General features: G+C 40.0%; 1 protein-coding gene across 10 annotated transcripts in view; it reads right to left on the reverse strand.

Moving 5' to 3' along the window:
- camta1a (calmodulin binding transcription activator 1a) overlaps positions 1-26,987 on the reverse strand; it is a 315,309-nt gene that overhangs the window by 248,285 nt on the left and 40,037 nt on the right. Inside the window, exon 1 of one of the 10 annotated variants that reach the window (XM_058052097.2) lies at positions 20,366-20,443. The exons of the other annotated variants lie outside the window; for them this stretch is intronic. The gene's annotated coding sequence lies outside the window, so the exon portion shown is untranslated. Of the gene's footprint in view, positions 1-20,365; positions 20,444-26,987 lie in introns of those variants that run through there. 10 annotated transcript variants of the gene reach the window in all.

Raw genomic sequence — 26,987 nt, forward strand, 5'->3', positions numbered from 1 at the left:
TGAGCTAGCTAACAATGCATGTCATTGGGACGTACATATTTCAACCATGAAGACCTCTAACAACGTTGCATCGTTTGATATACATGCGGTATGTAACATGTAATATTTGCAGTATCTTGCCGTATTATGATGATTTAAAACTACCAAAACTTCATTTCCAAGGTACATTGATTTCACTTATGCTAGTTCCGGCAACAACATCAGCATAGATACAGCGACAACAGTCAGTAAGTAAGTCTTTGTAGTGAAATTGAGAGCTAAGTATCCACTCTTCCGTCTGTGACTAGCGGCTAGCAAGCATTGTGTTAGTCCGCTAGATAAATACAGTTTTTCATGTTAGCTGCTACAATAACAATATCAACTTGGTTAATATAGAAGTCAGTTATGTAAATGCAATACTGTTGGCATTTTTTTTAGCGTCATTGGTACTTCCTATGGCATCCATTGTTAGCTAGCTCATATTAACTTGTTTTGCCGTGCATATAAATATGTTATGTTATGTATATAAATATGTTTTCAGGATTGTAAATGATGGGCAAAACTCACTAAAAGTGCCGTTCCCCCTTAAAGCAACTATTGGGATTAATGAGCGAGGCAGAAAGACTCCACACTTCATCCTCACTTAACAAAGAGATTAAAAATGCAACGTGAAGCTGGAGCGCCTTGTTATCGCCGACTACTATATAGTACTAGGTTGCTTTTTCCTCCTGTAGAGAACTGTAAAGTTTATACAGTTTTCCTTTTCCGTTTACATGGTAACCGCATTCAGGTTCTATTGTATGAAAGCATCATGACATCAGCAATTTGTTGCTTTGGCTTATTCCTGATTAAGCTCAGCAATTATGTCGTTATTAAGACACAGCTTTATGAAGAAAAGCATGGTGATTATTGTCTATTTCCACAGGGGGTGTCTAGTAATACATACATATTGTAATAAAGTAATCATACATATATCCCGCTATTTTCCGTCAGTCAATTAAACGGTTTAATTGAATCTATAGTCTCAAAACCGGATACTCAGTAACTTGAGCTGAAGAAAAAAGGAAACACGGATGGATGGACTTTCAAGCCTGGAGCATACGTGAGTGTTTGCAAGAAGGCTGTGCTTAATGTCTTATGAGACCTGATTATTTAAGTCCCTGGATTTGGCTGATAAAGCTGGAAATGCCCTATGACCGCAAAATGAACTTAACTTATTTTTAGAACGACTAGTGATTCATAGGCTCGAACTCACTACGGGGCCAGAGGAAGAGAAGAAATTTAGGACAAGAAAGGGGGAGTGAGCGTGAGTGAGTGAGCGAGAGGGTAAAAAGCAAGACTGTAAAGTAAAAAAAAACAAGGTGAGGTGTTGATGGAAAAAAGAGGTAGCACGCTGATGTATAAATCCATAAAAGTTAACGAAGGTGAGCACCACGCATGTGGTGAGGAGTACGATAACGCCATATGCATGGTGCTTAGGGAATGAGACTTGTTTCACTCAATCCTGGTTGTTGAGAAGACTCAGGATTCTTCATACTGCCTTTAAAAGCTAACATCTTTTTCCTGTCTAGGAAATGGAGAAGGCGGGGGGGGGGGGGGGTGAAGGTGACCCAGGAATTTCTGAGTTAGTATCATCAGCTGTAAGAAAGGTGGAACAGTGCCGATGTAATGAAACCGCATCCCGCAACATCAGGACTTGAGTGTGAAATTTAACACCCAGAACTCCATGTTGTGTTGAGAGAAATTTTAACTGGGTTTATGTATTATTTTTATTTTTATTGACACTGTGTCAGATTAATAAGTGGTTGCGCAGCACAGCATCGTTGTCGGAGTCAATGTCGTTATCAGGTGGCAGTTCAGCAATGATGTTGAGGGAATGCTATTTCCATGTGGATGAAAGGCTGAAATGCTTAAATTATTTGCCCTTTTGACTTGAAAATGTTTGCTTTTGGAGAGCCCCTCAATGTTATGTGAATGTGCACACAGTTACGGCATGGTATCTTGTGCTTGATTCAGTGGAAAGGGCGAATTATTGAAAAGCTAAAAAAAAAAAATTAAACAAGGAAACATTTTTGCAATGCATGATTCTGATTTGGATCAATGTTTTCGGGAAATTGTTACTAACTAAAGCAAAGTAATGTTCTGTACAAGTGGTTTCCCGTAAGTATAGTCAAAGACAGACACACTCAAACTTATTGCACAACAAAAACAGTGCTAATTTGCGTAACAGATGTCCAAGGCCGTCTAACAAATGAGTGTGGCTGTGTGTTCTGTGCAGAGAGGAATTATTCAGAACCTTTTCTATGGCTTGGATTTTTTTTTTTTCTACCAAAGGGACATTGGAAAACACGAAGATGTCAGACATGATGAATTAGTCTAATGATTTCACAGTAATATCACTCATGGACAGAGCTGGATGGAATTGCAGTTCCTTAGTATAAGTGCCTAAAATCAGGGGTCCCTAACTCAATTTAGCTGGGGGCCACTGGAGCTAGGGTCTGGGCAAGGCTGGGCCGCATCAGGTTTTCCAAAAAAAAAAAAAAACACATTTATTAAAAACAGAAAAATATACAAACTTTTTCAGTGCTTTGGTTCCGATTTTCTACAAGAAAAGCTCTGATAAAACATTCCACTGTTCTCAAATATCTTAATTTTTATTTTTCTGCACAAAATAAGATGAAAAATAAATAAACAAATCAAGAATAAAGAAAATCAATCAGTAATAAATAAATAAATATAATAATAATAATAATAAAACGGCAAATAATAAAAACTTAAGAAAGCACATATAGTTGGTGGGTAGACAAATTATTTTTTTTCAGATTAAAATGAACAAAGCATTATTAGAGCCCTGTAGACATGACAAAACACGACTATAGTCACATTTATACTCTTTTTATTTACAACATATTGCGCAACTGCAGGGTCTTGAGACACATGCTAACTCGCAAACTAGAGAGCTAGCGACCTAAACGGTAGCCTTCAAGTTATTTCCTTCAAACTTAAATAGCCAAAAACTTACCACTTCCACACGGATAGTGAGGATAACTATTAACAGTTATTTAACCTTTAACATGAACATTAATCAAACGTAATAATTTTTTTCTGGGTACATGATACCATACAGCATCCATATATCAAACTTGCGCGGGCCGCACTAACATTAAACTTTCATATCAAGGCGGGGGCCTCAAACTAGTGTCCTGCGAGCCACATTTGGCCCACGGGCCGCATGTTTGAGACCCCTGGCCTAAAGTGTACGACTCAAGATATGGCTGCACCTTTGGCAATGCAATCTCAGATACCAACGTTATTCAGTGAACCATCATTGTTTAGCATGAACCCTGCCTCCAATGGCTGCCATGGCAATGTTCCATCAGTTGTTTCTTTTACCTTCTCTGGAATGTCCTCTCTTATACTATAACAAGCAGACAAAGTCCAGCGGGACGCTTTCTCTGCTCCCATCTCCTTTTATCTCCAGCTCCTTCCCCCTATTCCCGCTTGTCACATGTGACTGGCCTATCTCAGTCAAGTCTGGGGTGACTGTAGGGCTATGTATCGAATAGATGGCTAGTGTTTGCACTGATAGACAAAAAGGAAGAGGAAAGCATGATAGTACACACACACACACACACATACACACATACAAAATGCCATGTGAGGACCCTGGGGTGAAGGGCACAACCCAGCAGTTCAACAGTGAACACTAATTAGCAGAGAGCTGTGACCTTGACAAGATATCCTTTCTCCTGCATCAAGAGACAGCTTATGGCACAGTGAAACACATACCGAAAGAAAAGCCTGCAAATCTACCGATCTTGTTCCAGAATTCACTCGACAACAACGCACGCCCTCAGCAACTCGCTCGGACTTGTGGCATGCTCATTTCAATGCAATAGAGTACCTCGCAATCCAAAAAAACACAAATAAATAAGCACTGTGTGCAGATATGGACCTTTTAGCCTATTATGCGTGATTTGCATTGAAATCAGCTATTGCTGCTACTGAATAAATTACAAAACTGGCTTCATCAAGAAAAAGGAGAAACACAAATTGTACATCTGTATGTGCAAAATCTCTAAAGGCCCTAATTAAGGCTAATGTAATTCCCATGTAACAATCCATGTTGCCCGGCAAAGGAAATTAGGAACAGCATGCAGCAAATAAACGGTAAAATATTGGGACACCTGGTGAGTTGTTGAGCCACAGGTGTCCAACTCGAGCCCACGTGATTTTCAGTCTGATGCTACTGAACATCAAATAGACACTTAATATTTCCTGTGAAATGTATTTGGTCTTAAAAAAAAAACACAGGGTCACAATTAAACGTTTCAATTCATTAAACAAATTTAAATATTAATCAATGACAACACAACTGAACACAATGCAACGAGTCTCTTTTACAACATTTTGGAGAAATTTTAGCCCAATCATCTTTGCAGAATTGTTGAAATTCAGCCATGAAATCCAGCATGAACCGTCTTTTTAAAGTCATGCTACAGCAGGATTTGGGTAAAGACTTTGACTAGGCCACTCCAGAGTCTCTATTTTGTTTTTCTTCAGCCATTCGGAGGTGCACTTGCTGGTATGTTTTGGATTGTCATTCTGCAGAACCCGTGTTGTTTCAGTTTTCATGGACAAATTGCTGGATATTCTCTTTCAGGATTTGTTGGTAGACAATTCATGGTTTCATTTATCACACCAAGTCCTCCTAGTCCTGAAGCCAAAAAAAATGCTGTCGATCATCACACTACTACCACCATATTTTACTGTTGGTATGATGTTTGTTTTTTGAAATGCAGCGTTACTTTTAAGCAGTGTTTTTGTTTTGTTTTTTTTAACCAAAGGTTAAAATCAAAATCAAATATTCATCAAAATATTTTCTGGCAAAATTCGTCTTGGAACATTTTTGTCCAGTGTCTTTCTTATGGTGGAGTCATGAACATTAACTTGAACTGAGGCAAGTGAGGTCTGCAGTTCTTTGGATGTTGTTGTGGGGTCTTTTGTGACTTGGATGAGTCATTGCTGCACTCTTGAAGTAATTTGTCACCATTTATGGGTAATGACTCTCACTGTGGTTAGCTGGAGTCCTAATGCTTTTGAAGTGGCTTTATATCATTTGCTAGATGGATAGATCTTAATGAATCACATGAAGATAACGCTATCTTTTAACAGTGGGGGCAACCGCTGTTTTACACAAGGCCATGTAGGCTTGGATTTTTAGGAACATTTTATAATAATAAGATACACAAAATACACCAAAGCTCCTCAGTAACTACTCTAAATTTGTGTGCCTTAGTCATTAGTTGTTCGTCCTCAATAACTACTGTATTTTTGTGTACCTTATTGTAAATAGACCATATCTTTTTTCTCTCTTAGTAAAAAGAATTTCCCTTTAAAAAATGCAATTTGTGTCCAGTTGCATTGTCATTGACTAATATTTAAATTTGTTCGATGATCTGAAACATTTAAGTGAAAAAAATAAGTCAGGAAACGGGCAAACACTTTTTCACACCAAGATGAATGTTGTGGACCACCAATTTGTATTTTGTTGATTTACTACTGCATATTTTCAAACTCCAAAACATGCATTGTTTTCATCCCTTTGTAGATTTTATAATGTCACTGTGAAGTCTGCTGTCACTTATAAATGCTCTTTCATTACTGTCGCGCACACAGTAGAAGTGGATCATCAGAAATGCGCCCCGCTGCTAATATAGCGCCGTGATTGTTGCTTTAACCTCCCAATGGTTTCCAACGCCATCATACATAAACTAACCTGAGTGGTGTCTACAAGAGTGTTGTGTGAAGTGTGTTTTGTGAGTAGGCACGTACCAGTGGGATGAGAGCAGCTCTGGTGTCTGGATGGACTGAAAGGGGAATCAAACACTGATGGCAAAGCATTATGATGAGCATGAGACGTGCGTGTAGGTGTTGGGGTCATTCTCCAGTCACGGGGTTAATAATTACCAGGAGGATGAGGCCATCACGTAGTGTGACATTTCCCAATCTGAAGAGCATAGTCAGGGTGGGGGGTATTCATTCCAACGGATAATGGGTATGAACACAGGAATAAAATTTATCATGCATATTAAACCACAAGCCTGGCTTCTGAAAATACAGAGTGCATAAAAGGATGAATAGAACGTGGTGGGAAAACACAAAGCGGCAAAGGAGGCACAGAGAGAGGAAAAGCCTGGGCTCAAGCCAGCCCTCCCCCATCTGAGAGATAAAGATATGTGCTCCACTTCCACCCCAATCTTTTTAATGTGAGGGAAGCCAAGTATAGGAGCAAAAAAGAAAGGAGATGGAATTGGCTACACTTTCTCTCTTTACCAGGTTTATCTCAGTTGCAATGCAGACATTGCACAGTCGTCATCATCTCACCCTGCCTCTTCTTCCCTGTCGCTCCCTTGCATGCTTATGGTGGCAAACAAACACCAACTTTAGATCCCTGGGCAGATGTGTTTCCCAGTGTTACACACTGAAAACAGATTGTTCAAATGCAGAATAATTACCATGATAATCATCTCCATTGCACAAGGGTCTAAAAATGCATTACTGACATCTGACATTCAGTACCCATGGCTCCGCTCTAAATCTGCATAATCGCATTCTTACCTAATTTCCATGCATATGTTTGGGGGAGGATACTGTGTTTTTTTTGGTTGTTTTTCTTCGTTTGTTTTTTGTTCTTGCAGTATAGTCAGGGGTTAGCCCAAAGAAAAACTGTGAAACGAAAGTTATGAGACTTTGGGAAAATTGTATGTAGGTCCTAAAGGTATCACGCAGTGCTCTGCTTGTCAAAACACACGTCAATGTATGTCTTAAGTCATAAATTATTACACATTAAAGAACTGGAACTGAGCTTTTTGTGGAATTTGGCTCATCATTCACAATCTTTATGTGAAATATAAACATATATTCCTCTCTGTTTTCTGTGCATTATAATACAAGAAAATAATTTAATTTCAGCTAGCTTACAATGCTGTCATTGGGACTATTAAGACCTCTAAAAAAAGCTCAAACAACATTGCATTGTTTGATGTACATGCTGTGATCATGCATTAACACGTACACTGATGATAGCATGTAATAATTGCAGTATCTTGCCGTATTTTGATGATTTAAAACACAGTTGTTGAGCCACAGGTGTCCAACTCGAGCCCACGTGATTTTCAGTCTGATGCTACTGCACATTAAATAGACACTTAATATTTCCTGTGAAATGTATTTGGTCTTAAAAAAAACACAGGGTCACAATTAAACGTTTCAATTCATCAAACAAATTTAAATATTAATCGAATGACAACACAACTGGATTTTGGAGAAAATTTTGGAGAAATTTTGGCCCAATCATCTTTGCAGAATTGTTGAAATTCAGCCATGAAATCCAGCATGAACCGTCTTTTTAAAGTCATGCTACAGCAGGATTTGGGTAAAGACTTTGACTAGGCCACTCCAGAGTCTCTATTTTGTTTTTCTTCAGCCATTCAGAGGTGGACTTGCTGGTATGTTTTGGATTGTCATTCTGCAGAACCCGTGTTGTTTCAGTTTTCATGGAAAAATTGCTGGATATTCTCTTTCAGGATTTGTTGGTAGACAATTCATGGTTCCATTTATCACACCAAGTCCTCCTAGTCCTGAAGCCAAAAAAATGCAGTCGACCATCACACTACTACCACCATATTTTACTGTTGGTATGATGTTTGTTTTTTGAAATGCAGCGTTACTTTTAAGCAGTGTTTTTGTTTTGTTTTTTTTAACCAAAGGTTAAAATCAAAATCAAATATTCATCAAACAACGTTGCATTGTTTGATGTACATGCTGTGATCATGCATTAACACGTACACTGATGATAACATGTAATAATTGCAGTATCTTGCCGTATTTTGATGATTTAAAACACAACCGAAACTTATTTCCTTGGCGCATTGATACGAACTAACTAACACCTCGTTAACTGCTCGCCTCAGCATCATTCACAGACAAACGAGTGGATACAAAGCCCTCAATTTCGCTACAAAGACTCAACAAGATGCTCGTTTGCCATCAACATTTTTTACCCGAGTACTGGAGAACACGTCTTGTGCTGGAAGACACAGCCATCCCAAGGAGAGCGGACATTCTGTAACCTGCATAATACCCAAACTATAGCAACATGTTGATACACTAACTGTGTATATACTATAGCTGTGATATCAAGCTCTATGTGCTCCATGTATCAGAATCAATATCATGGTGACTTATTCAATGGACAGTTGTCCGTCTGGCCCAGCTTCCCTCGGGCGTCTTTTGCAATTGATTCTGGGTGGGTAGAAAAAAAAGTTTCTACCACTGCAGGGTTTTTTTTTTTTTTAGAGCTAGCAATTCTTCATCCATCGTGATGCCGTCTCTCCTCCCCAGATACAGCTATGATAAGTAACGCCGTGTGCTACTCAGTAACAATAGGAATTGTCATTGTTGTTTATGTTTCACACGGACATCTTAAATGTGACAAACTGAAGTTAAGAGTTGACTGCTACCAAATCACCAATGTGTATATACATGTAAATAGAACTGACTTTATATAACCAGCCACCACCCAAACAAGCAGTCACTGTCAGTGACTGATGCACGATCGTGCCCGCTGTCTTAAAAAAAATGCACCGTGTAATTATGAAACAAGTTTAAGATGCAGACTGCAACATCTTGAGAGGGAAGTAATATGGCCGTACATGCTCTTTTGCACCCGTGCAGGTGTACCTAATGGTATGCCCAGCGCTGTGCACTGCAAATAACGCATGTTAAGGAACAAGTCAACTTCCCAATTGCACCGTGTGAAGCAAGCTGAACCATTGCCACTGCCGCCGTCTCGGGAGAGGCGGTCGCTGTGTGCGACTGGCCAATCACAGAGCGTGAAGAGTGAATACATAATGAGCATTTTCTTTAAACACAAATACGGATAATGTATTCATTTCATACTCCGGCAAAAATGCATTATCTGTAATAGATACTCGTGTATAACAAGGATCAAAAAGATGAGGTTCTGGATTGTCATTTTTCCAAAAGTAGTAAAGGCAGAGTATTATACAGTGTACAGTAATATGATAAAATCTGTGATTATTCATTCTGAATTGATAGATTAATTAATTAATACATTAACACATGGTTAGTATTGTTTATTGTTTCATTGTGATAAAGGCTGGTGACTTTTCCTCGTCATAGTAAGGGATTTTGACCTCACAACTCAACAATGGGAAAACCTGAGATTAAATTTAACCTGTTTGACCGGACCCTTAACCCTTGTATCGGAAATCCTACAGCAATGGCGCAATGAGTCTAGCAAGGTGCATTGTCTGGCCAGAACATCTATGGGACAGAAGGAGGTCAAGGTGACCTTCACTGGCACAATATCAAAAACTGCACTGTGAAGTTGTTCCCTGGGGTCAGACTGTACTGTTCTGGCAACAGGATGGACTTTCTCAGGTTTGAATGCCTGCTCACAATGTACTCAGGGCGTTCACATTTTGGGGTCGCACAAGCACAACTGTCATACCGCAACTGCTTCACTAACCCAATTTGTGTCCCTATACAGCCCGACAATTGCTGTTACTAGAGCATGTGCATTGTTGGGAGAAAAATATAATATTTAGTTTCATTTTGAATTGATTGGTCGGTGTCTTTGCCATCATTTACACCATTCCCACAATGCAATGTTGTATTAAAAGAGCATAGCAGTTTGGCAGCAGCCTAGACTCCAAATCCCTTTCACTCTGACTCTCACTGAATCATGCTGTGATGGGAGAACAGTCCGACCTCTCATATTCTCACAAAAGCACAGTCACTGATACAAAGCTTGACTGGCAGCCAGATCCTATTGTAGCTTTTTGTAGCCTCCACCTGAGAGAAAAGTCTTTCGATTGTGATGGCCACTCGTTCCCTTGAAAACCTAATGCAGCCTTTATAACAGAGTGGCTCAAGCAAAGTGTCACTTCACAGAGGATCATCCCATGTGGTTTACTGTGGAATGCATGTGTTTCAGGTATTACACAGCGAGAACAAAACAATGCAGGCCCTGCTCAACACACACAATTTTGTTTTTCAGTACAGACCTAAAAGAATTTTGGGGGCTTTTTTGTCTGCTTTCCCCCTTTTGAACAACCCGAGGGGGGTTTTAACATGCTATTACCCTTTGACACAGTGCTAGTATAAAGAGTAAAGGTGTTGCAAAGGGAAGGGAAATGGAAGGCAGCAAAAGAGCTGCAAAAGGAGATGGAGAGTGAGCCCGGGGCCAGCAAGGGGTGGAAGGCCCCGGTCTCGGCCCTGTCCACTGCAACCTGCCAGACACAGCCTGAATCCCATTTACTCCCAGTGACCTTAAATAAAATGCTGGCTACCCCTGTGGGCCCCACGTGGGGCCCAAACCAAATGGGCTGTGCTCTCTACTCTTTCTACCCCACTGCTAAAGAAAATGAGCTTTATCAGTGGGGGAACTTGAGGTTATGTGACAAAAATGCCCCTTTCCCTGCGTGTGTTTCTCTACAAACATTTTGCAGGTAATCTGTTCAAGTGTCACCATTTAATTACAATTTTTGTATTGTGTGCGCTAATGTGGAGATGATTGTATTAAATGTGCCTGTATGATATTGCCATTGCATTAGAATGATTCTCACAGTTCTGACAGTACGATAAAAATCTTCTTTTTTTTTACCTGTAATTCTTTGTAGTTCTTGGTTGTTTTTTAGCCTCAAGATATATCTGAATATTGGGTATTACTCAAACATCAGGAATTTATTTCCAAGCTGAGAAAGATAAATATAAATAGTCAAGACTGCAGAATGGTGCAGTCCAAGATCCCACTATCTGCCCATGCACAAGCAAAGTCCGCAAAAGAAACCCTAATTAAAGTTGAGTCAATCACAAATTGCTGTACTAGGTCACAATTGAGGCATATGTTAAGACTGAATAACTAATTAGCTGTGCAGACGGTGAGACGCGGCCCAGGCTGCTTACGAAATCTCGGCACGTTACTAATATATAAAAAGGTATAAACAAACAGCAATCTGGTTGTTTAGCGCCTCCATCCCACTTACAAGGATCCAATTATGGCAGATCCCCGGAGCCACGAATACAATCAGGCAAGACCGAGTCTGCGTTATGATTAAGTGAAAGGGCCAAACTACTCTGTTTGGCTGCTCCAGCCAGACAACTGGCCTCCTATGACTCCATCGGTTGTGTGGCTCAGTGAGTCCCAGGGCTACAATCCCACAACAGGCCAACAGAGAGCACAACACAACAGGACAACAGCCCAAGACACAGATACTGAATTAGACGATGTAATATGCACAGACTAATTCACTCGGTGGTTTCACATTATAGGATTCCCAATTGAGTGTAGTATTAGTACTGCAAATTCATGGAACAATCCTTATGGTTCTGGTATGCCTGGGGAACACACCTGTTCCACTCAAAGCACCTAATGACTGAAAACAAGCCGAAGGACAAAATGCAGCCTATAAAAACGAAGCTAATCCTCACTCACTGTTATGTAAGCAGGTTCCGTCAAGGCATTTTCCACTGATTACATATCTGTATTATTTGTATTCCAAATACAGATAAGTCGGTGACTCGACATTTTATTACGATATATCCATTTAAATAATCAAATGAATTTGTACAATATATAAACATCAATATGAGCATGATGCAGTAACTGAGTACTTACTTACACTTTGCAAAGACATCAGCTGCTAACCATGCTAATGCTATATGCCGTGCCAATGGTGTGTGGCCAGCGCACTTTGCCATTTTCGTAAGCAGCACACTGCAGCGCAGTCTGGCGCACCCCACGCCTCCATCTCTCCCACCGGCGCAAGTGGGTGGATGTTTAAAATTACAGTGGGCTCTGTTAAAACCTCTCTCACCTACTGTTCCTGACAGTTACATTAAACACATCAGCAGGCTAATCCAGGCATCGTGCTTGTGATCCACCTGCATTTCTGCTCTGCATCGCCAATAAATGTTAATTAATCTATTGATTAATCAATTTCAATCATCATTTGTCTTTTTCACATTGTTTTGCGTATGTACAGCTATAGTTTTTTTTTCTCGAAAATGTGTTTTATGTTAACATTTGGAAGGAAAATTCATTTTCTATATTTTTTCAGTTTGGGCAAATTTCCTGTGTGTTTCAGTCAAAGCACAGTGAGCACAATTAGTCTTAGCATAGTTAGCATTGCAACATCAGTAATTAAAAGACCAATAAATTGGTAAAAGAGTTCCTAATCCATTTCATTCATAGCATGTCCCTTTCATCCTCGTACCTGAGGATAATCCTGCTTCAACACATGTACCACTGGAGGTGAACAGCATGGTAAAGTCAGTCATGCAAACACATACAAATATACACATATGCTAGCAGGTAGCTCTGCGGGAGTGAAGCAGCAGCATGATATCAGTCTTAACTTTGACCCATGCAAAGGTGGATCTTAACAACAAACCGTGACTTTGTTTCTATTGCATTATGCCAGGAAGAGTCTTCAAATGCATCAGATGCGTGCTGGTAACTGGTTCGTATACCACCAGGAAGCTATTGAACATACATCTACCACAAAAATAGAAATGAACATAAGTACGAGTGGCCTGCGAATACACCCCAAGAGTCATTACATACACAAACACATGGGCGCAGCATCTATGGCCAGAGACTCCGGTTTCCAAGCCTTTCTTTGGTGAAAATGCTTAAAACAAACCAGAGTAGTGCTTATACAGCAAAATTGCTGCTACATGGAGCAGAAAGTGCACAAATTTTCTATGACACCCCGGTAATGAGGTTTTATATTGACCCAGTCACAATGAGTGGTAGGACTGGCTGCTCTTCAGTCAGCTCTCTCCTCGTGCAAGACATCCAGGACAGGTAAGTAAGAGTGAAAGGACACACAGTTAAAATGGTATTCAGTAGAGTGCAGGTTTCCACCCAGGGTGGACAAACCTAAACATATCCATCTGACTTAACTGAAAAATGATGAGGATATAGGTTTTGTTAATTCATCTCAGTAGCCACCCAACCTTCAACAAACTACAAAACCAACACATGTTTTGGGTCGCAAAAAGCCAGAGTATCCAGAAAAAAAAATGCAATCCCAGAACCTTCTTGCTGTGAGGTATTAGCCTAAACCCTTCTTTCGTTGTTCTCTATAGTACTCTTTTTCTCTTGAATTCATGTGACAATATTTATTTGTGAAACAGAATATATGCCCAGAAATAAAGTACTTTTGCACTTTTGTTCTTTCTTTTGTTTTATTTAATTAGAATCAACGAAAGACTGCTTGACATCACAAAAACTTTCCTGCAGATTAACCAACTTCCATTGAAAGTATGTATTGGGCTTTATTGTAATCCTATTCCAGGTCCTATATTTCACTATTATGACTCCACACCTCCAGAGAAGGACAATTTTCTCCCCGGAGAAGCCAGTTGGGGTGTTCCTGCCTGACCATTAAACTGATTCTAATGGAGATGAGAGAAGTTGATGTGATTAGGCATGACTGAAGCTTGTACCGGCTGTAGATGGCGGAACAAGGGTTCTTTGCAAACCGCTGATATGTACTGTATTCATTCAGAACTATCCTGGTTTATAGCAGTATGCTCGCAGATGATTGTCACTTGAATTGGCCGATGACAAACTACATGTCTATGTCAATGAATGAAAAATTACTGTTATTTTTCAAACAATTGTTCAACCCAAAGAATGCAAGGCCGCTTGCTCCCAGAATCCTCTGTGCCTTAGGCGGTGGCCCATGATGCAAAGCTCTATATCCTGGAGCCAGGGAAAGTAAAGGTCAACATCAGACCAGTTACTGTTTTCAAACAGCAGCATATGTGTGATGTCTAGCATGGACAGCATCATAGAAGGATGCAAAGGCGGAAAACAAAAAGCAAAATCAGGGAGACTATTGGTGTATATGAGCAAAACCAGCACTGAACACTTGGCCAAAACCCTCATTAGCAATATTTTGCATGTCCATCAGGACAGAACACTACCAAGCTATTTTAAGCAGCTCCACTGGGGGTTCCAAAGTCGGCCGTTTTCTGATGAATTAAAAATGTATGCTTTAGATGGAACTAATTTTGGCATGTATCATAAGTATTATCTAGAAGGGAAAGTGTAATCTCTAATTATATCTGTTGAAATGTAAAAAGAGTGGTATCTTGTCAACGCCTGGTTGCTTTTTGGCCTGTTGTCAGCATAATCTGTCTGAAATCCCAAGATTCACTCTGTGCTTTCTGACAAATGTAAGCCTTAAAGGCCACTCACAATGCATTAAGAATGTTTTCTTTTTGACAGACATCAAAATGTGACCTTTAAATGATTCTTGTTATCAGGAAAGCTGAACAAAAAAATCAATAGAATGTAGCTGGGGAGGAGGGATTAATGCAGGAGAAATTGATCATTCCATTTCATCTTGATTTGATGTGCCCGCCTTACACACCCCAGCCTGACCACAACCCTGCACAGGAGCAACCAGAAGGAAAAAAACAAGCCTCTCAGTTACAAAAAAAAAAAAAAAAACAGATCAGGAGCTTTTAACCTTAATAACAGTCCGTTTTTCTTTTCATCACTTCACCGCACTTTTTATAGCATCTGTTGTTGCTTCTGCCTCTCGTCACCACAGGGAATACACAATGGCCAATCTCATTGTGTGTTTCACACAGCTTATGGCTCCGTCAAACATACAAAAACAAATGCATTAATCAGTATTGAGAGATCATTAATTATCTTCGGCGCGCACTTAGCACAAGTTTGTTCTTTTTCACTATGTCTTCTGCTTTTGTGACAGCTCAAATATCAACACCTATATAACACAACATAAACACGACAAAAAGTGTTATTTTACATAAAAATAACATCCATTCAACCATTTTCTATGCCGCTTATCCTCATGAAGGTCGCGGGGCATGCTGGAGCCTATCCCAGCTGTATTCGGGCGAGAGGCGGGGTTCACCCTGGACTGGTCGCCAGCCAATCACAGGGCACATATAGGCAAACAACCATTCACACTCACATTCATACCTATGGACAATTTGGAGTCGCTAATTAACCTAGCATGTTTTTGGAATGTGGGAGGAAACCGGAGTACCCGGAGAAAACCCACGCATGCACCGTGCAGCCAATCAAAAGAAAAATTTAATTCAAAATATTATATTATATATTATTATATATTATATTTTATATCATATATTCATTCATTCATTCATTTTCTACCACTTTTCCTCATGAGGGTCGCGGGGGTGCTGGAGCCTATCCCAGCTGTCTTCGGGCAAGAGGCGGGGTTCACCCTGGACTGGTCGCCAGCCAATCACAGGGCACATATAGACAAACAACCATTCACACTCACATTCATACCTATGGACATTTGGAGTCGCTAATTAACCTAGCATGTTTTTTGGAATGTGGGAGGAAACCGGAGTACCCGGAGAAAACCCACGCATGCACCGTGCAGCCAATCAAAAGAAAAATTAAATTCAAAATATTATATTATATATTATTATATATTATATTTTATATCATATATTCATTCATTCATTCATTTTCTACCGTTTTTCCTCACGAGGGTCGCGGGGGTGCTGGAGCCTATCCCAGCTGTATTCGGGCGAGAGGTGGGGTTCACCCTGGACTGGTCGCCAGCCAATCACAGGGCACATATAGACAAACAACCATTCACACTCACATTCATACCTATGGACAATTTGGAGTCGCTAATTAACCTAGCATGTTTTTGGAATGTGGGAGGAAACCGGAGTACCCGGAGAAAACCCACGCATGCACCGTGCAGCCAATCAAAAGAAAAATTTAATTCAAAATATTATATTATATATTATTATATATTATATTTTATATCATATATTCATTCATTCATTCATTTTCTACCACTTTTCCTCATGAGGGTCGCGGGGGTGCTGGAGCCTATCCCAGCTGTCTTCGGGCAAGAGGCGGGGTTCACCCTGGACTGGTCGCCAGCCAATCACAGGGCACATATAGACAAACAACCATTCACACTCACATTCATACCTATGGACATTTGGAGTCGCTAATTAACCTAGCATGTTTTTTGGAATGTGGGAGGAAACCGGAGTACCCGGAGAAAACCCACGCATGCACCGTGCAGCCAATCAAAATAAAAATTTAATTCAAAATATTATATTATGTATTATTATATATTATATTTTATATCATATATTCATTCATTCATTCATTTTCTACCGCTTTTCCTCACGAGGGTCGCGGGGGTGCTGGAGCCTATCCCAGCTGTCTTCGGGCGAGAGGCGGGGTACACCCTGGACATCACATCTTTTTGTCTCTCATGCAAAAAAAATAAAAATGTAAAAGACAAATACATACGTCTTTGGGATCGGGTGTTGGGGTTTATAAAATATATAAATACATCTTTGGCATTGAATGAGTTAAAAGGAATACTTTATGTGTGTCAGTAAAATTGCCCTTCCTGGTCACAGCAAAGATTTGGCTGTGCATTACTGCTGAAGCCTTAGCTGAGAATGATGAGAGAGATAACAAAGATAGCAAATCTGAGAAACGAAAAATGGCACTTCCCTTCAACAAGGAGATTCATCAGTGTTTATTAAATCAATGGCAGGTAGAGGATTTGCGGAGGTAAAATAATGAACCGCTTATAAATGATCTTTGCTTCACCGGCCCTCACCTGATCAGGGTGTTCGGGGACCACCACTGTGCGGCCCATTAGGACAGCACTATTATTAATCCTAGTTCTCTCATAGTCGACTATAAAATGGAACAAACCCGTTGTGACTTACTCGGGATGCCCTTTTTACATTTTGCAACTTAAAAAGTCCAACATTGATTGGGTGTGAAAGGTTAGCTTCCTGTCACATTACGGTGCCGGGGGAGCCAAATAACGCTTCTCTAAATCCTTTTTACACAGCATCCATGGCAACTCCAGAGCGCACTCTTGCTGTATAAAGGTGCATTTAATTGAGTGGCAGTGATATAGAGTGATGGGGTTAACAAAACAGGTCAACAATGGACAAGGACATCAAGCTGTGATTGCTGCACTGGGTTTTCTGCGACACGGGGCAACCTATGTTAGTCTGGCTTTAATGAGCAAAATGACAGGGTGGGAGGTATCTTTTGCAAGATCAGTGAGCGAGCGCATGATTGAATATGATGAGTTCTTTTTAAGACTAAGACGAGGGTCTTTGATGTGTTACTTCAGCCCAGAAATATATAAAACAGCTGCTTAAGAATTGGATTTTTAGCTATCATCTTCTTTTATTTCTTTCTTTTATCTTGTAGCAGCACTTAATTCCTTTCTAAAACATGGATGTGAATGTACCTGAAAAGGTGGTCCATGTTTCTTATTATGTGTTGTGTATCTGTTTGCAAGGTAGCGGGTGGGGTTTGAGCACCATTACGTCAACATAGAATCATGTGTGCTGAAAGCCATCTGTGCTTCAGAGGGGGTGGAAAAAGTGTTGTCTTCTTTCTGTGCTTTGAAGAATCATTGGAATTCATGGTCTTTTCTTGGTATGCTAACAATAATCTTCTGCTGCTGTCTCGCACATCGCCAGGCATAGCAAAGACTTGTCCTCGCAGGGTCCCAGCGTCGGCTTCTGCCTGCCATGCAAATTCCTAGGCCGCATCCCATTTTGTAGAACTTCCCCCTCAGCTTCTTCGAGTCTCTCGTGCGGCGGCATGATAATGAATCCTGCTCTTATGGGGGGGATTTTATTTTGATACAACCTTGTTCTGCAAATGATGTCGTCTCTTGATGTAGATCCCGAAAGAGATACATTCTTAGGGATTTAGTACCTGGCTCCAAGAACTACGATACACCCTCACTATTGCAAAAAATGCTTTTATTAGTCTCGGTATGATAAATGTTTTCGACAAAATTGTGCTGGATAAATAAAATGCAAATGAAGTTAAAAATGCGTCCATGTTATGTGGAGATCTGCAAATATTCATTCATTCATTTTCTACCGCTTATACTCACGAGAGTTGCGGGCGTGCTGGAGCCTATCCCAGCTGTTTTCACGTGAGAGGCGAAGTACAACCTGGACTGGTCGCCAGCCAATCACAGGGCACATATAGACAAACAACCATTCACACTCACATTCATACCTATGGACAATTTGGAGTCGCCAATTAACCTAGCATGTTTTTGGAATGTGGGAGGAAACCAGAGTAAACGGAGAAAACCCACGCATGCACGGGAGAACATGCAAATTCCACACAGAGATGGTCGAGGGTGGAATTGAACCCTGGTCTCCTAGCTGTGAGGTCTGCGCGCTAACCACTCGACCGCCGTGCCGCCCGTATTCATTTCATACATACAGGGCACATATGGACAAACAACCATTCACACTCACATTCATACCTATGGACAATTTGGAGTCGCCAATTAACCTAGCATGTTTTTGGAATGTGGGAGGAAACCGGAATATCCGGAGAAAATAACGCATGCACGGGGAGAACATGCAAACTCCACAAAGAGATGACCAAGGGTGGAATTGAACTCGGGTCTCCTAGCTGTGTGGCCGATCTGCAAATATTGCTCTAAGAATTATCTTAGATTGGGAATACTCATCAGATAACAGGATCATTTAAGTCCAGTTTTCAAATTCCCAATAAATTCCAGGTATTCAATAGAATGTATAAATAAAAGCTACCGACAACAAATGTTGTGCCGAAACCGTCAGCGGTTGAATGTTGTGAAACAATTATGAATCGTTATATTTGTTTATTAACATGTGGACGGCGATGTGACGACCGCTGCTTGATTGCAATCCCATTTGCAAATGTTTCCAAGGCGGGTACGCCTTATCACGCCGCCGGCAATATGCAAGCGTTTCATCCGTCTCACCTCCAGCGTAATGCTGTGATGGTGTCAAGTGAAAGACGGCAAGCAATTAAAAGAAAATCAGTCAAACAACTGGAGGTCAGATCTCAAGATGCTCCCAATCACTCATAATTTCCTGTTGTTGTAGTGCAATTCCATTGCTCCCAATTGGGGTCCGATGAGTGGAAGTAAACAAGTCAGAATGTTCACTATTAGGCTGCGCTACAAATAAGCTCAGTGAGCCGCTTGTCTTATCCATCTTGTATAAGATAGGTGCCCCTCCGAGCTTTCAGCGACACAAACCGACAAGGGCAGATGCACAGCACCTTTAATAATACCAGTGCTCAGGATGGATCTACTTGTGTTTAGGAATGCAAAGGCTGGGAGATGATAGGAAGGGTATGCGTGAGGTCTGCCGGGACAAGGTAGCACTCCTGATAGTGTTTCTGCGCACGTCTTCCTCTGTTAGTCATTACTGTGAGCAGACGAGGGGTGATGTTTACTCTGCTGAGACAAGCAAGTCTACTGCTCTGGGCTGCAACCTTGCGACTCCAACTCCCCCACCCCACCCCACCCCACCCCATCCCATCCCCTCCCTTCCTTTAGCAAACGTCGGAGCCCTGGCACTTCCCGTTCTGCTACTGAACGGTTACTGCCAACCAGAACTGGAAAGAAAACGAAAAAGAATAATCAACCTTGTGTATGTGTGTGTATGTGTGTGTGTGTTTGGGGGTGGGGGGGGGATTTAAAACAACCACTTGGGACATGATCCTGCAAAATAATGTGGTAACACGGCCTGCAATACATGTATAAAAACAAGAATGTGCTGCTTTAAGACGAATGGAAATGTGATGGCATTAAAAAAAAAGATAATTAAGAAGTGAATAAATTACACATTGACAATTATAGGGGTAATGAACAATAGAAGAAACAAACAATACACAAATCTGAAATAACAATATTTTTACAAAGACAAACAGAAAAGATAACCAAATCATGATGAACAGTCGTGAAAGACAGTTGGCAATGATTATGATTAAAATGGCAAATCAATCATAATGTACAGTCATGGCCAAATGTTTTAAGACTAACTTTAATTTTCTTCTTCAGTAAGTTTGATGCTTGATTTTCATTTTTGTGATAGCTTATTTTTTCAGTATATAACATCCATCCACCCTGGATTGGTCACCAGCCAATCGCAGGGCACATATAGATATCACATTCATATTCATTCACAATCACGTTCATACCTATAGGGAATTTAGAGTCTCCAATTAACCTAATTTTGGAGGTAACCGGAAAAAACCCATGCAGGGATGCGTGAAAATGAATATTCCACATTTTCAAACCCAGATCTTCCATACTGTGTGTCTAACATGCAAACCACTAGTCCACTGTGCGGCCCCAGTATTAAAAAAGTTTCTCAAAAATACTGAGGCTGCAGAGTTATTGAAAGACTAAATTTAAGTTACACCTAAAACCTTTGGCCATGACTGAAGCAAATAAAAAATAAATGAAATGATTACCAAGCTTATGCAGGAGGTCAGGGGTCAGAGGTCATGTTCAATACAAACACTGAAACCATTATGGCGACTGCATGGATGTCTCTGGAAGAAATAAACAAGGAGTTGATGTAAGTACACTTCAGTGCATGTGCTGTTTAAGTCCTTCTACTTGATAATATGTAGCACTCAAATATTAATGTGACACAATGCTGTAGTAAGCGCTGATTCACAGCCGAGACGGAACCGGAGCCGCTCCGTTTCCTTAAGTGGTGGTGGGCTATTTCAGGCTTTAGTGAATCTCAGACACATTTACTCCAACCCTTAAACAATAGAAGGCATCTTTTTATCATCCTTTAACAGTGCAAAGACCATAAATTTGGCGTTTGCACATTCTAAAACCTTTCAGCAAAATTAGGTAGACTTAGCAAGACACCGGGACGCTGCTGAAACATCACTCAAGCTTTATGTTTCATGCCCACCCTCCCTGGTGGCTTACACACCAGTAGTGCAAATTGTGGTCCTCCAAACTGTGCAAACAAAAGTACAGAAAAAGATTTATTTTTAAAACTATAGCAGCCACAAACACTGTGTGTGATGCTCTGGTATAGTGAAGACGTCAGAGGCAGAACCAAAACCAGTGCAGTCAGCGAAGAAAGTATTTACCCATTGAAGTTTGAACAAGATGCTTCACAGTGGTTTTTTTTAGTTTTTTTTTGTTTTTTTTACTTCACCGAGGAGGTTATGTTTTCAGTGTTGTATGATTGTGGGTTAGCAGTAATATGCAAAAAATCCTTAACCTATTTCCATAAAACTCACTGCAAAAACAGCTATGGAAATGGTTGCACACCTGTTTCTATGGCAATTGGTGCTGATCCAAATTAGAATAGTTTGTCTTCATTCATTTTCTACAAGGGTCGTGGGGGTGCTGGAGCCTATCCCAGCTGACTTCGAGCGAGAGGCGGTCGCCAGCCAATCACAACCAACAACCATTTACATTCACTTTCATACCTATGGACAATTTGCAGTCGCCAATCAACCTAGCATGTTTTTGGAATGTGGGAGGAACCCGGAGTACCCGGAGAGTACCCCGGCATGCACGGGGAGAACATGCAAACTCCAAAACAGTAACTTTGGAATTTTTCCCATCATTCACAATCCTTATGTGACCCATGAACATATATATTTTTCCCTTTTCTGTGCATTCCAGCGCAAGAAAACAAGTTATATGAGCTAGCTAGCAACGCATCTCATGAGAAATACATATTTTGATGTTAAAGCCCTCACAAAAAAAAAAAAAAACTGTTCCATTTACATACATGTTGGGTCTTCCTTCGTCTTAAGTCTCGTCTTGGGCACCACCAGTTGGAGCTGGCCTTCAGACGTCATTGGAGTGTAAATTTGGATGAGGTCCGAGATGAATTGAGAGGCCAGTAAAATCTTTAAATCAATTCTAAAACGCACAGTTCACAGTGCTTTGAATTTGATTCTTTGAATTTTCCTCTCCTATTTTTTTTAAGTCAATACATAACAAATAGCTTTCCTGCGCTATACCTGCCCAAAAGTAGCAGCTCGTAACCAAAATTTTAGCTAGCAGTTCAAAGCAAAAAAAAAAAATCAGTCGACTGACGGATTGCATCTAAAAATACACTCGTTAGTTGGGACTCTGCTATGCCACGCTACCACTACATAAATGGCAATTAAAAAAATACCTGCAGTGTGCCAGTAACTTCTCCATGGCAACGGAGAGGCAACATACTTCGTGGCAACTCAACTCACGGAGACAACAAATAACTTCAGTCTTGTCGAGAGAGCCATCTGCCATGTCTTTGAAGCTAAACGTACCATTTAGAATACTCTTTTCTTTGCCCATTTCTGCTCAATATTTTTCACGTTTCTGGCTCTACATCAACTGGCACGGCTGCGTTTCATCAAACTAAGGTGTGGGGTGAGGTTAAAAGCAGAATGGGCACACTTTAATCGTGTTAACTTTGACAGTCAGAGTTTTAACCTATTGTTTTTGAATCGTATCGCATTTATCACAAACAGATATATACGTACAACCTTATAATTTTCACTTGCACTGTATGTCACTATATTCACCCATTCATACGACAATAAATGGAATATACTGTCATGAAAGCAAATTAACAGAATTCATACGCTGATGACACAGCAGCAGGACCCCACTGGGGGATCCGTTTAAAGTGTAATTCAACACGGTAAAAGAAGGACTGCCACCTGAGACACGCCGCCCCCAGCATCCAACAATGTATTTTACAGAAAAGTTCACAGCATCATATTAAAGTGTGTGCAACAATCACAGGCATGTCACATTAGAACCTGTCTTCGTAACATATCCAAACAACATGATCTTAGACTCTGACACATTAACCCCTAAGGCAACATATCTGGAAGTAAAATAACGTTGCTTTTTTTTTTAGGAGTGCTCAAACTTCATAAAGGAACACAAATAAATTAAAACGAGTGGAGGAGATGCTGGTATCGACAGCAGACAACAACAACAACATGGCTGTGAGACATATCCACGATGCAATTGTTAATTATGTGATTATTGAATAATGTCACAGGTCCGAGTATATGAGAGAGCTCACAGGTATAAGGTGCTAATTGCCATCAGGTAAACAAGTTGCACTTTCTGGAGAAAACAATCTATATTCATTGTTCTTATATTGCCTGGAAGAACTCATTGGAAGTTTAAAGCACACAAGACAAATGCTTACACCATAATTACAGCTAATTGCACAGATAATTACAATGTTCCTATGCTACGGATACCCACAACAAACAAAAACAACCTATCAAGCTCCTGACAGTGAAATGTCTATTTCCACAGTCTGTCTCTTAGTCATTATCCAGCATTTGTATCTGCTTTGTGGTTAAAAAAAAAAAGACTAAAAAGACTAAAGCGATGGGGTGAGGCGGAGGCTGATGATAGGGTATCATGGATGCTTTGAATGCAGCTCCAGCATCACACTTGCTTTGCAACAAAACAGCCAAAAAGCTTCAAAGCTTTGGAATTTTATGATGATTAGGCCCCAAGTCTGCTTTTTTTTTTTTTTTTTTACAAGGATGAAAAAAAACAAACAAATTATCATCAGTAAATCTACATAGCCTTGGATTTTTTTTGCACCTAATCCCTTTTCATTGCAGGTCTGTAAAATATCAACGCTCTCTAACACTGCTGATAGTCAAAGCACATTTCAAAGAATCGGCGTATGGAGCGTGTGCAAGAGAGAGAGTGAGAGAACGTGAGAGAGAGAGAGACAGGGCAGTGGGGAGCGCAAGCAATCCCCCATCTATTACATCCCCACCAATCATCAAAGACAAATTACTGTACACTTCACTGGGATATGCTAATTCCAAATTAGATGCAAGTCATCAAAAGACCAGAAGTGCAATATTTTGCATCTACAAATTGAAAATGTCTGCTTTCAGAACAGGTTCTAAAACCAATACAAGATGAAAAAAACATAACCCCCGACCAAGACTCACATCATGCATATACATTAAGGTCCACATCAGCGTTACCATTAGTATTATTATTTCTGCATTGATCCAAAATACTATAGTTGGAAGCTGAAGAAGTGATGTTCAATGCTGTGAATACGTTTCTAGTCAGGCAGGCACATGTCGTCAATAAGTGTTTGTGATATTCAGGGGAAGTCTGCACTCTTTGCAGTATCTTCCAACTCCGATATCTTTATCCGCCAGTACAACAGCACAAGAGTCACAATACCATCAGTGTGTGTGTGTGTTTTGTTTGCACAAGTCGTGTTTACGTTTACATCCAACTCACAGCACAAAAACAAACACACAATACGTATGCACACCATCAATTCAAATTACACCTTTATTATAAGTTTCTCGACATTATTGTGGAAGTTGGTTCAAGTTAAATGTACCTGCTGTTAGGAGTATTGCTTTCTGTTTTATTTAGCTCGTTGTGATGGTACGCATTCATTTTCTTTAGTTTCTGTGATCTGATGTTAAATTTGTTTGTAAACAATATTTCTGTATTCTCTCATCCACCGGAGACTAAACAAATCATAGGAATATCTGAATTTAGCAATTCTAAAAAAAAAAAAAAACAGCAACTCCCATTACAACAGGTTTATTTTGCTTTGAAATCTGTTGATTAGACAGTTTTGCAAACTGTTTGAGGACATATTTCAATAATGTAATTTCCATTGAGATTATATACACTCAATTTGTATTTTGTTATGTGCTTACTTGGGGAGTTTATTTTTGTAAAACATGAATATTATCAGTAAGGCTCCAATTTGAGAACATTGAATATTCATACTTTAATATTCACATTGGCTGCACGTGGTTAGCACACATCTAGGAGACCCGGATTCGATTCCCCGCTCGGACATTGATGTCATCAGTTTGCATGTTCTCCCCGTGCATGTGTGGGTTTTCTCCATGTACTCCGGTTTCCTCCCACATTCCAAAAACATGCTAGAACTCCAAATTGTCTATAGGTATGAATGTGAGTGTGAATGGTTGTTTGTCTATATGTGCCCTGTGATTGGCTGGCGACCACTCCATCTATTTGGGTGTACCCCGCCTCTTGCCGGAAGATAGCTGGGATAGGCTCCAGCATGCATGCAACCCTCGTGAGGATATTCAGAATTCCACATGTTCATTCATTGTTTGACCATTTAAAACATAAATAGTCATGAAACACATTGATCGAGAAGGTGTGCCCACACTTTCGGCCTGTAATGTACATTGTCTCACTTTACTAAATTCCTAAATTTATGAAATAATCATCCATTTCCTCAGCCATCCTAGTTCTGCCAAGATATGTAACATGGATTTGAAAAGAAAGACCGCCAAAATGCAGTCACCTTAAACAATAGAAACACAGACAGACAATTACCAAGTCCCAAGGGAGTCGCAGACTAAAGAGCTAGTCAATATTTCTGTGCAACATATGCATCAAAATGGTTGGGTCAGCTCCCGCATCTCGCTACTCGCTCTGTTCTCTCCAGATAAGTGCCTCTTCTCACGATTCATGTCCAAGGGGACAACCATAGGGTGTGAAAATGAAAGTGAAAATGTTGATGAATTTCAAAATACTTTGAAAGGGGATATATTATCCTTTTTCCACTTTTTTGACCTATGATGTCGTTATAATGTTGTATTCTCCTGTTAATGATGCCAATGTTTCAGATAATGAGGTTTATAAATTCGGAAGTGAGCCCTGAAAGAAGTTTGGGATGGCTGAAAAAGTTGGGTTTCATAAGGCGTGGTAAACTTTCCCATTTGTGATGTCACAGTGGGGCGGATTTCCTTATATGGTTCATAGTTAGGAGGCACTTTGGGCATGTGACCAATCACAGTGGAGTGGGCATGCCCACAAGCATCGAGTGGGGACTGCTGTGGAATGGTTCAGCTCCTATTTAGCAAACAGAAGTTGTGTAAAGCTGAATTCTCAGCTGCTTCTCCATCACTTAGGGTCCCACAAGGCTACATTTTAAGACCCTGACTTTTTCCTTTTACCTACTCCCACTGGGTTCTAAAAAATGGTATCTCCTATCAACTAATATGCTGACGACACCTGTATGTATTTTCTGTTAAAGTGGAAGGATGCATGCATTCTAATACCAGTCACTACTGGTATGTCTGGACAACAATTGAACTTGTGATGGTGCTTGGCTCCTTTGAGTACTTCTGTTGACCTGAGCCCCTTGGCATTCTACTCAAAGCCTTACTAATCTGGGGGTTTGCATAGATTTTAAACTGGGTGGTCAAATTGGCACATTGGTAAAGTCCAGCTTTTTTCACGTAGTATAGCAGTTGGCAAAGGTTAAATCCAGAAAGTAATCCATGCCTTCATCACATCTCGGCTGGATTACTGTAATTTCACTTTTAGCTTAGTCTTCCCACTCTCGTCTGCAGTTGGTCCAAAATGCAGCCGCAAGAAAGAGAGAAGACATCACTCCTGCTTTGGCCTCATCAATTGGCTTTCTGTGCATTTTGTAGTCCATTTTAAAATGACTTAACTTTTCACACAGCGACATACTGCATAATATGTTGGCCTCACAATCAGGAGATTGTGTTCTTATTTCCGTAGGAGGTTGCATATTAGGTTGGAACATCTCTGTGTGAAATTTGCATGTTCTCCCCGGTGCGTGGGCTCCAAAACCATGTATTCAAGGTTAATGGAGACTCTAAATTGGTCATAGGTGGGAATGATTGTTGGTCTATACCAGGGGTGGGCAAACTTTTTGACTCGCGGGCCGCATTGATATGACAACAAAATTTACGGGGGGGGGGGGGGGGCAGACTATATATTTTACACGTAACAGTCCACCTGGTATTATTGCACCTGTAAAATTGTCATGCAATCTGCTATTATTATTTATTATTTTATATTTATATTTAAATATTTTAAAAATAATAAAATATTATAATGATTACAATACAATTAAAATAACAATTATTATATTATTATATTATTATATTATTATATTATTATATTATTATATTATTATATTATTATATTATTATATTATTATATTATTATATTATATATTATTATTATTATGTAAAATGTGCAAATATAACAATAATATTATATATAATTAATATAATAATTAGCATTAATATAATA

This window comes from Doryrhamphus excisus, linkage group LG15 (genome assembly GCF_037039965.1).
Source record: "Doryrhamphus excisus strain RoL-2023G ecotype Guam linkage group LG15, RoL_Dexc_Guam_v1.1, whole genome shotgun sequence".
NCBI classification, from domain to species: Eukaryota; Metazoa; Chordata; class Actinopteri; order Syngnathiformes; family Syngnathidae; genus Doryrhamphus; species Doryrhamphus excisus.